The sequence below is a fragment of the Nuphar pumila genome, chromosome 3 (genome assembly GCF_984573655.1).
Source record: "Nuphar pumila chromosome 3, dmNupPumi1.hap1.1, whole genome shotgun sequence".
Taxonomy (NCBI): Eukaryota; Viridiplantae; Streptophyta; class Magnoliopsida; order Nymphaeales; family Nymphaeaceae; genus Nuphar; species Nuphar pumila.
The window spans coordinates 8,858,848-8,867,269 of record NC_143251.1 but is presented as its reverse complement, the minus strand read 5'-3'; the positions used below and the strand labels follow the sequence as shown (position 1 = coordinate 8,867,269).

The 8,422-nt window shown below is 43.5% G+C and overlaps 1 pseudogene across 1 annotated transcript; it reads right to left on the bottom strand.

Moving 5' to 3' along the window:
- Positions 1-3,222: 3,222 nt before the first annotated feature.
- LOC149841862 (cytochrome P450 CYP82D47 pseudogene) lies at positions 3,223-7,634 on the bottom strand (annotated as a pseudogene). Its single transcript, XR_016430969.1, has 3 exons — positions 6,567-7,634; positions 4,923-5,045; positions 3,223-3,958 (listed from the first exon to the last, which is right to left on the bottom strand). The product of XR_016430969.1 is annotated as a cytochrome P450 CYP82D47 pseudogene (transcript).
- Positions 7,635-8,422: the final 788 nt, after the last annotated feature.

Below are 8,422 nucleotides of genomic sequence, written 5' to 3'. Positions count from 1 at the left end.
TATTTGATTTTAAATATCCACATACTGGCAATAGGTTTAACATCTGGAGGTAAGTTTGTGACAATCCGACTATTATTTTTCTCAAGAGCATGGAGTTCAACTGACATAGCCTCTTGCCAACATGAATTTTGAATGGCTTGACTATAGGTAACGGGTTCATGATTATGAGAAATGACAACTAAGAAGGCTTTATGTGATACTGAGAAGTTATCAAAGGAAACAAAATTAGTCAAAGGAAACTGAGTACCTTGCTTGGAAGTGATTGAATTTGATGAGGATTCAGCGGCCAACTAAAAAAAATCCTTCAAGCGTACTGATGGGTGTCGTTCATGAGTGAATCAACACAGGGGTTCATGAGTAGGTGAATTAAGTTCAATAATAGGCTCAGGTATAGTTGGTTCGGATTGATTTAATGGTGAAATTTGAAGAAGGTCTGGTATAGGTAAAGGTAAAACTAGATCAGTGGATATTTCTTCATGATTATGAAAAGAAAAATTTTCCTCATGAAAGACTACATCTTTACTAGTGAAGACCTCATGTTTTTCCAAGTCAAACAGCTTATAGGCCTTTTATGCATAATTAAGCATAGCCAATCATTATGCATTTTTTTGCTCTAGAATCAAACTTAGTTTTATGATGAGTGTAATTGGTAGCAAAACATAAGCTTCTAAAAACTCGTAAATGAGTATAAGAAGGTTTTTATTGAAAAGTCTCTCATAAGGAGTTTTTCCATCAAGTTTCTGTGTAGCAGTTCGATCAATTATGTAAGCAGTAGTGAGAACGCATTCTTCCCAAAAATTTAAAGGGAGATTAGCTTGAAACATGAAAGCTCTTGCAACTTCAAGAAGGTGGCGATGTTCTCTCAACAACCTCATTTTGTTGTGTTTCTACACAACTATGTTGATGAATGACTCCTCGTTCAATAAAAAAAAATTGCATTTCAAGGGAGAAAAATTCTGACCCATTATCAGTCCAAATTTTTAAGATTTTTGCCTTAAATTGAATTTCTACCATCTTAAAAAAAAATTGAAGGGACTTGGTTTCGAACTTATGTCGCATTAAAAAAAACCAAGTGCCTCGAGAGAAGTCATCTACAATGGTTAGCAAATAATATGCTCCCGAATGAGATGCTTGAGAATAGGGTCCCCACAAATTGCAATGAATAAGTTCAAAAGCTTTATTTGACAAAATTTTACTTAAAGGAAACATGAGTCTAGTTTGTTTGGCATGAGGACAAACTTCACAAGTATAATGTTCTTTCATAGAAAATTTAATTATGTAATCATGAAGCAATTTCATACGCTTATGAGATAGATGACCGAGACATTGGTGCCACAGGTCGAAAGTGGAGATTTTGATGGAGGTCAAGCTTGCTAGTATGTTTGTTGAAACTTTTAAGTGGTAGAGCCCATCATTTTCCTCACCCATTCCAATCGTCATCTTAAAAGCAAGGTCTTGAATAAGACAATAATCAAAGAAGAACGTGATTAAACAATTCAATGCTCTCATGATTTTACTGACAGAAAGAAGATTGAAGCAAAAAGCGGAAACACACAAAACATTTTGCAAGGATAAATTAGGTGTGATGTTAACAGATCCAACATGAGAGACTTTGAGCCGATTTTCCTGTAGGGAGATGAACTCATAAAACTTCAGATATAAGTCAAGACTGGGATAACATATTAGGTGAAGTTACCATGTGTTCACTTGCACCGAAATCTATGATCCAGTTGCAAGCATGAGAAGAACATGACATACCTGCAAAATTGACCGAAGATGACTGATGTTTGACAAGTTTCATCAGTTCATTGTATTCCTCCATTGTGGGTGAAGGAGCAACATTAGACTATGCACTAAAGTTACCTTCAAATGTCTTTTCCATGGCTGAAGTTGATATTCCATTTTGTTTCAAAATAGATGGTTGACCTGTCTTTTGTAGGGCTGCAGCATTGCTTATTGGAGAAGATCTGTTATTGGAAGCTTTGGCTTTAAATCCAGGTGGAAACCCATGCAAGAAATAGTATCACTCCTTGATATGGCCTACTTTATTACAATGATTGCAAACAAGTTGATTGTTTCTGAAGTTTGATGTGAGTTGTCTGGAAAAATTTTGTTGAGCGATGAATGTTGTTTTCTCAATCCCACTAGAAGATATGTGAGCTTTTCTCTACTTCACTTCTTGTATCACAAGCGAGTAGGCTTTTGTTACTCAAGGAAGAGGCTCTAAAAGAAGAATTTGTCCTCTAATAGCATTATAAGAGTCATTCAGTCCCATAAGGAACTGAATGACTTTTCTCTTTGTTGTTGATCATTGATTTCTTTCATAGCACCACACGTGCGACATGGCAATGTGGAGTATGATGAAAGTTCATCCCACAGTGATTTGAGTTTAGTGAAATAGTCGACTACAAACATTGATTCTTGCTGGAGTCTTGATATAGAATACTGAATTTGATATACTCTTGGTGCAACACTTGAGTATATCTTTCTTTGAGATAGTAGAATATATCACACTGTTAGCTAATTTTTTTGAAAGCAAGTTCAATATCTACGACAGAATCATATGATTACATCGGATCCATAGAGGTAACTCAGCTGAAGTAGAATCAGGTTTAGAAATGGTACAGTCAATAAATCTGAGTTTGTTCTTAGCGTCGAGGGCCATTATCATAGCCCTGCTCCATGTTGCATAATTTTCTCCATCAACAACTTAGTGACCAGAATTATACTTGGGATATCGGAGTGATGTAGATAATAAGAACTTGCCATATCGACATTGTAAATCGTAGGTTGAGAATTTGCCGAAGATCGAGAATCAACACTCATGATAAAAAAAATCCACAGAAGCATACAGTGCCTTGGCTCCGAAGGTACTCAACTTTTAATTTGCAGAGCTGATCAATCAAACTCGATGGAACAATCACTGCTATGCTGTTGATGATGAATTAAGTTACACAACAGCCGAACACAGTGATCGAATGTGATGACCACTGTTATGCCACCAAATCCAACCAGACAAGGGTAGTCAAGACTCCTGGAGTGACTAAGATGACGATACAAGGGATTTTCCATTTGAGACCAACTGAATACATTAGGTCTAGATTATCAAGGGACCGTAGGACTGTCACCAGAGGTCTAGACCAACTGAATACAATATGTGTTCATGCATGCGCGCACGCACACACACACAATTCACTCATTTGCATCATCCAATTCAAATAGGAAAAAAAGTTATTTATGCTTTAAAACTTTTAAAATCCAAAGTTATCACATGCTTTGGAAATACAATCATAGACAAAGATAAACAGCACACACACACCAGCTATGTATCTCATCACTCGTAGAGATGGGAAGGGAGACGAGGTTTCAGCAAGACATGAAGTGGAGTAGCTTTAGCCATGGCTAAGCCATTGCCCTCGGTCATGTCGACCGGCCTGTCCATGGGCGTGCTCCACTCGAACCCATGAAGCAGGCGTGCCAACGTCAGGTGAGCGACTTGGAGGGCCATCATCGATCCAGGGCACGATCTTCGACCGGACCCAAAGGGGATGTACTCGAAGTTCTGACCATAAACATTGACCTCCTTGTGGGTCGTCAAGAACCTATCTGGCTTGAACTCTTCTGGGTCGGACCACACTCTTGGGTCTCTCTGCATCTTCCACACGTTCACAAAGAGGGTCGTCCCTGCTGGTATGTGATAGCCAACAACGTTGATCGGCTCCATCGACTCGTGTGGGAGCAGCAGTGGGACAGCTGGGCACAGGCGCATGGTCTCCTTGACTACAGCTTGCAAGTATGCCAGTTTGTTGATGTCTGATTCGTCCACGTGTCTCTCCTTGCCTACGTGGAAGTCCAACTCTTCCTGCACCTTCTTCAGTTCGTGGCGGTTGTTCAATAGAAGAGAGAGGGCCCACACCATTGTGTCTGACGTGGTGCTAGTCCCTGCTCCTATCATGTTCTGAAAGGAAAGCCATGATATATACTCGACTAAATATCCGTATACAATTTTTGAACCCATGATCTAAGTGGGTGAAATGAAACAAATAGTATAAAGCTCGGATATGGGATGGATCTTGTTAGATCCAGACCCTAATATGTAATGTTTGTGGATATGTTTTGAATCTGGATCGGAAACAAATCCAACTTGGTAGCAATCAATCCGAATCCTAAACATATGTTATAATGTTGGATGCGGTCAAAGAAAATAGCAATCTCTTTACATATAAAAAATGAAATCAGATCATACTTTGATCGGGATATGAATCCAATCTGTCTTAAAATATGGATCCAAATCCAAAGAAATCTGAATTAACATATGAAAATATGATCCAGATCTACATTTGGATTACAATCCAAGGATCCAATTTCTGAAACAATGTGTTGAATCTGGATTGGATTGATATCTAAATTATATCAGATACATTTGCAGCCCTACTAAAAATCAAGTACTCAAGAAATGTCTTAGGGTCTATTTGGGTGTTGGTCGCTGACACTACAAGAAAATCATGGATTAGCGATGGACGCTATCCATCGCTAATCCGTCGTTAATCCATCACTAAACTGTTTAGCGACGGATTAGCAATGGATAGCTTCTATCACAATTTTTTGGTCGCTAATTAGCAACAAAACTTATCTATCACTACTTTCGTCGTTAATTTGCGATAGAGTAGCGACGGACATGATCCGTCGTGAGTCTGTTGCTAAAATTTTCTTTTGCGATGGATATTATCCATCGTTAAATTTAAAAAAAAAATAAAAAAAAATTGCTCCTTGCCGGCGGTATTCCGGTAGCAATAGGCTGGACTTGTACCGCACCACACAGGCATTGCACGGGGTCTTAGATCCAAGCGGCCCGACCCGATTAAGGGAGTGGTGGTGTAAATTTGAAAGGCGGAGAGGTAGGGGACGTAGTACTGGATCACCCTCTCCCTTCCATTCACGAGGATGGGCATTCTTGCCTCGTACGCGCTCCACAGATCAGCCAACCTGAAGTACTGAGTCGGCATTTCCTCCAACGACTCCCACGCTCTGCTCTCCTCCATCTCCTGTGTTCAGTAAATCATTAAGCCCTAAACAAAACACCAGGAAGAGGTTAGGATTAGTCCATCCGATTCGAGTAGGCTAGACGGAAAACATAAGGTTCAGAGTGGCACCTTTTTTAGAGGTATCGTAGGCACAGATGGAGTCGTGTCGTCCAGAAAGCGATCCAGATTCGAACCGGGACTCATCTTAGAGAGAACCAGAATGATGATGATACACTTGGACGTCACATTGAAGCGCAGTTGCTGATCGCCGGTTATTCCGGCGAGAGTTCTGCCGTCCGACGGACCTCGGCGACCTCATATTTCGATCATCACCTGCGAGGCTTCTCGGGGAAGCCGAACGATCTGAAAGAGAAGCACGTCGTCTGGTGCTTTAATCGAACAACTTTTGGGCCGGTTTGAATTTCGCACGAGGAGAGAGGAAAAATTTTGCGCCCTAGATGGGTCGGTTTAAATCGGAAATTAACGACAGATTAGCGAGAGAATTTTTTCGTCGCTAATCCATCGCTAATTAGGGACGGATTAGAGACGGAAAATTTCCTCTCTAATTATGTCGTTAATTACCGACAGATTAGCGATGGAATCATTTCCTTGCTAATTTCATTGCTAATTAGCATTTTTCTTGTAATATTTGGCGATGGAAAACTGTTGTCGTGAATCCATCGCTAATTAGTGGCGGATTAGCAATGGAATGTTTTTCATCACTAATTTCGCAAATATTTTGAATGTTAACGAGGGAGAGTTTTCTCTCGCTAATCCATCGCAAATTTGTGACGAAAAAAATTCGTCGCAAATTTCCATCGCTAATTAGCATTTTTCTTGTAGTGTGAGATGAGAGTAGGGGTGGGCATTGGGCCAAACTGGCCCGGTCCGTCAGGCTTTAAGTATGGCCCAGCCCGAAGATGGGTCAACCCGAGTTTTAGCCCGGATTTTAATGGGCTCGGGTTTGAAGCCCACCCCTAGGTGAGAGCGAGACTTGTGATTTGGGCTTAAATTTGGACAAATTAGTGTGACGGTGGTTGTCTAGAAGAATGATGTTAGGAAGGTGGTTTATGGACATTAGTAGCAAGAGGGAATTTAGCCTTTATGTTATTTGTAATATTTTCTTGAAAAATATAAGCAAAAAAAAACACACACTATGGGGTCCGACAGGCCAGGCCTGACACAATTTAGGCCCATGGGCTGGCCAGCCATGATGGGTCGGATCTAGGAAGGAGGTTATGCAACTTTTGGCTGTTCCCGATACCATCTGGATCCGACTCTCCATGAATTTAGTTGTTCTTGGTCCAACCCGTATTGTGGGCCCCAACCTGAACGGGCCTTAGGGCCAGCCAGGCCAGCTAACTGACTGCGCCAGTCAATACCTTGCCCAAACCTGTCCCATTGCCCGTTCCACTAAGACGATAGGCCCTAGCCCCACCAGGCGTGGCACCATTCTACTTGGCTAGGACCTTGACTATGGTATCACTTTTCTTCATAAAAGAAAAAAAAAACAAAACAAAATAGTTATGAGTTAGTACTCACCATGGCTACGGCCTTGACTATGGTATCAGGCTGGTATGCAGACAAGCGCTGCCTATTTTCCTCCACTTGGGTGATAAGCACGTCTATGAAGTCATTACCGACGTTGCCGGAATTCCTCCTCCGGTGGTGCTCCTCCAACCAACTGCTGGCAATCTTGTCTATCTTCTTGTGCACCCTCTTCATGGCCTTGAGGTCACCACCCACATCGAACCTCTCCAGCCAAGGAAACGCGTCCGATGCCGAAAAGATGCCAAAAACGGCAGGTATCTCCTCCACCAACTCGTTCAGCTCCTTCGCCTCCTCGTCTTCTCCGGCGCCGTCTTCTGTGAAGTACCGTTTTCCGGCCACCATCCTCAGCACCACGTTCAGGGCCATGAAGCCCAGCCGCTCCTTCATCTCCACCGGCTCCTCCCTCTTCCCGCACCATCGGTACACAGCCTTCACGAGGGAGTCGACCTCCTCGACTCGGATGTACTTGAGCAGCTCGAGCCGCCGGGTCGAGAGCAGCTCGAGGGTGGCGATCTTGCGGACCTCGCGCCAGTAGGGGCAGTACGGGCCCACGCCGAACATGGCATAGTTGTAGCCAACGTACCTGGCGTTGAGCAGCAGGGGCCGGCTGGCGAGGGTTCGGTCGTTGGTTGTGAAGCACTCCTTCGCTATCTCCATGCTGGTCACCACGAGCGCGCGCTTTTGGCCCAGCCGGAGCTGGAATATGGGTCCGTACCGGTCGGAGAGGGCCGCTAGGCTTCTGTGAAAAGGGGCGTTTTCGGAGAGCATGGGGAGGTGGCCGAGTATAGGCCAGCACCCGGCTGGTTCTGGAGGTTTGGACTTGGACGAGGCCTTTCCTGGCTTTCTTGCCCATAGTTTGTAGAGTAGGAGGAGGGCAAGCAGTGCTGCAGCTCCCTCTACGAGTAGGGTCATGGTGATGCCACCCATGGTGCTTCTGCTTCTGCTGCAAGATGCAGTTGAGTCATGACCACCAACTCTGCTACTTTTATTTATAGAGGAGAGGGTGCTTAGCGGATCAGGTCCAAGCACCATGGACAAGGCACATTGGATGCCGTCCATCATGAAAATCGATGGGCACTTAAAACTAGGGGTGGCAAAACCTGACACCCGCCAACCCGCCTTTTAGGCGGGTTCGGGTTTGGCTTAAACTAACCCGTTTAATAAATGGGTCAACCTGCCTAACCCGTTTATTAAATGGGTTGGGTTCGTGTTAGGGGTATGCCAACCCGCCAACCCGGCTAACCCGTTTAATAAACTGGTTAGGCGGGTGGGTCAACCTGTTTACCCGAACCTGACCCGCCAACCCGCCCGTCAACCCATTCACCCGACCCGACCCGCCTGCTAACCCGCCAACCCGTTTACCCGACCCAACCCATTTATTAAACGGGTTGGTGGGTCATGTCGGGTTACCCGTTTAATAAATGGGTCAGGTTCAGGTTGAGGTATGCTGACCTGCCAACCCGACCCGATTGCCACCCCTACTTAAAACCCAACAAAAATACCTAGATAGGTCCCTCAAGAATTTTTTATGCCAACAACCTTATGGATGAAGTACATCGATCATTTAAGAATGAACGGCTGAAATTTTGTCTAAAAATGAAAGTGTCCAACGTAATTGCACCAAAAAATGTACTGCACCATCTCTTTGAAGGACACCCGTTCGGCTCGATCTAAGTTCGGTACAACTTTTCTTGGGCCTAGGTCTGAACCGGAATCTTTCAAGCAGTGAAGAGGCACATGTTTTATCTCAAAAGCACATTGCACGTAAAGCTACTCAAGTTAAATGAGGGCGGTCAAGTGGTTGTACCGTGTACGTGCAATGTGCTTTACAATAAACATATGCTTCT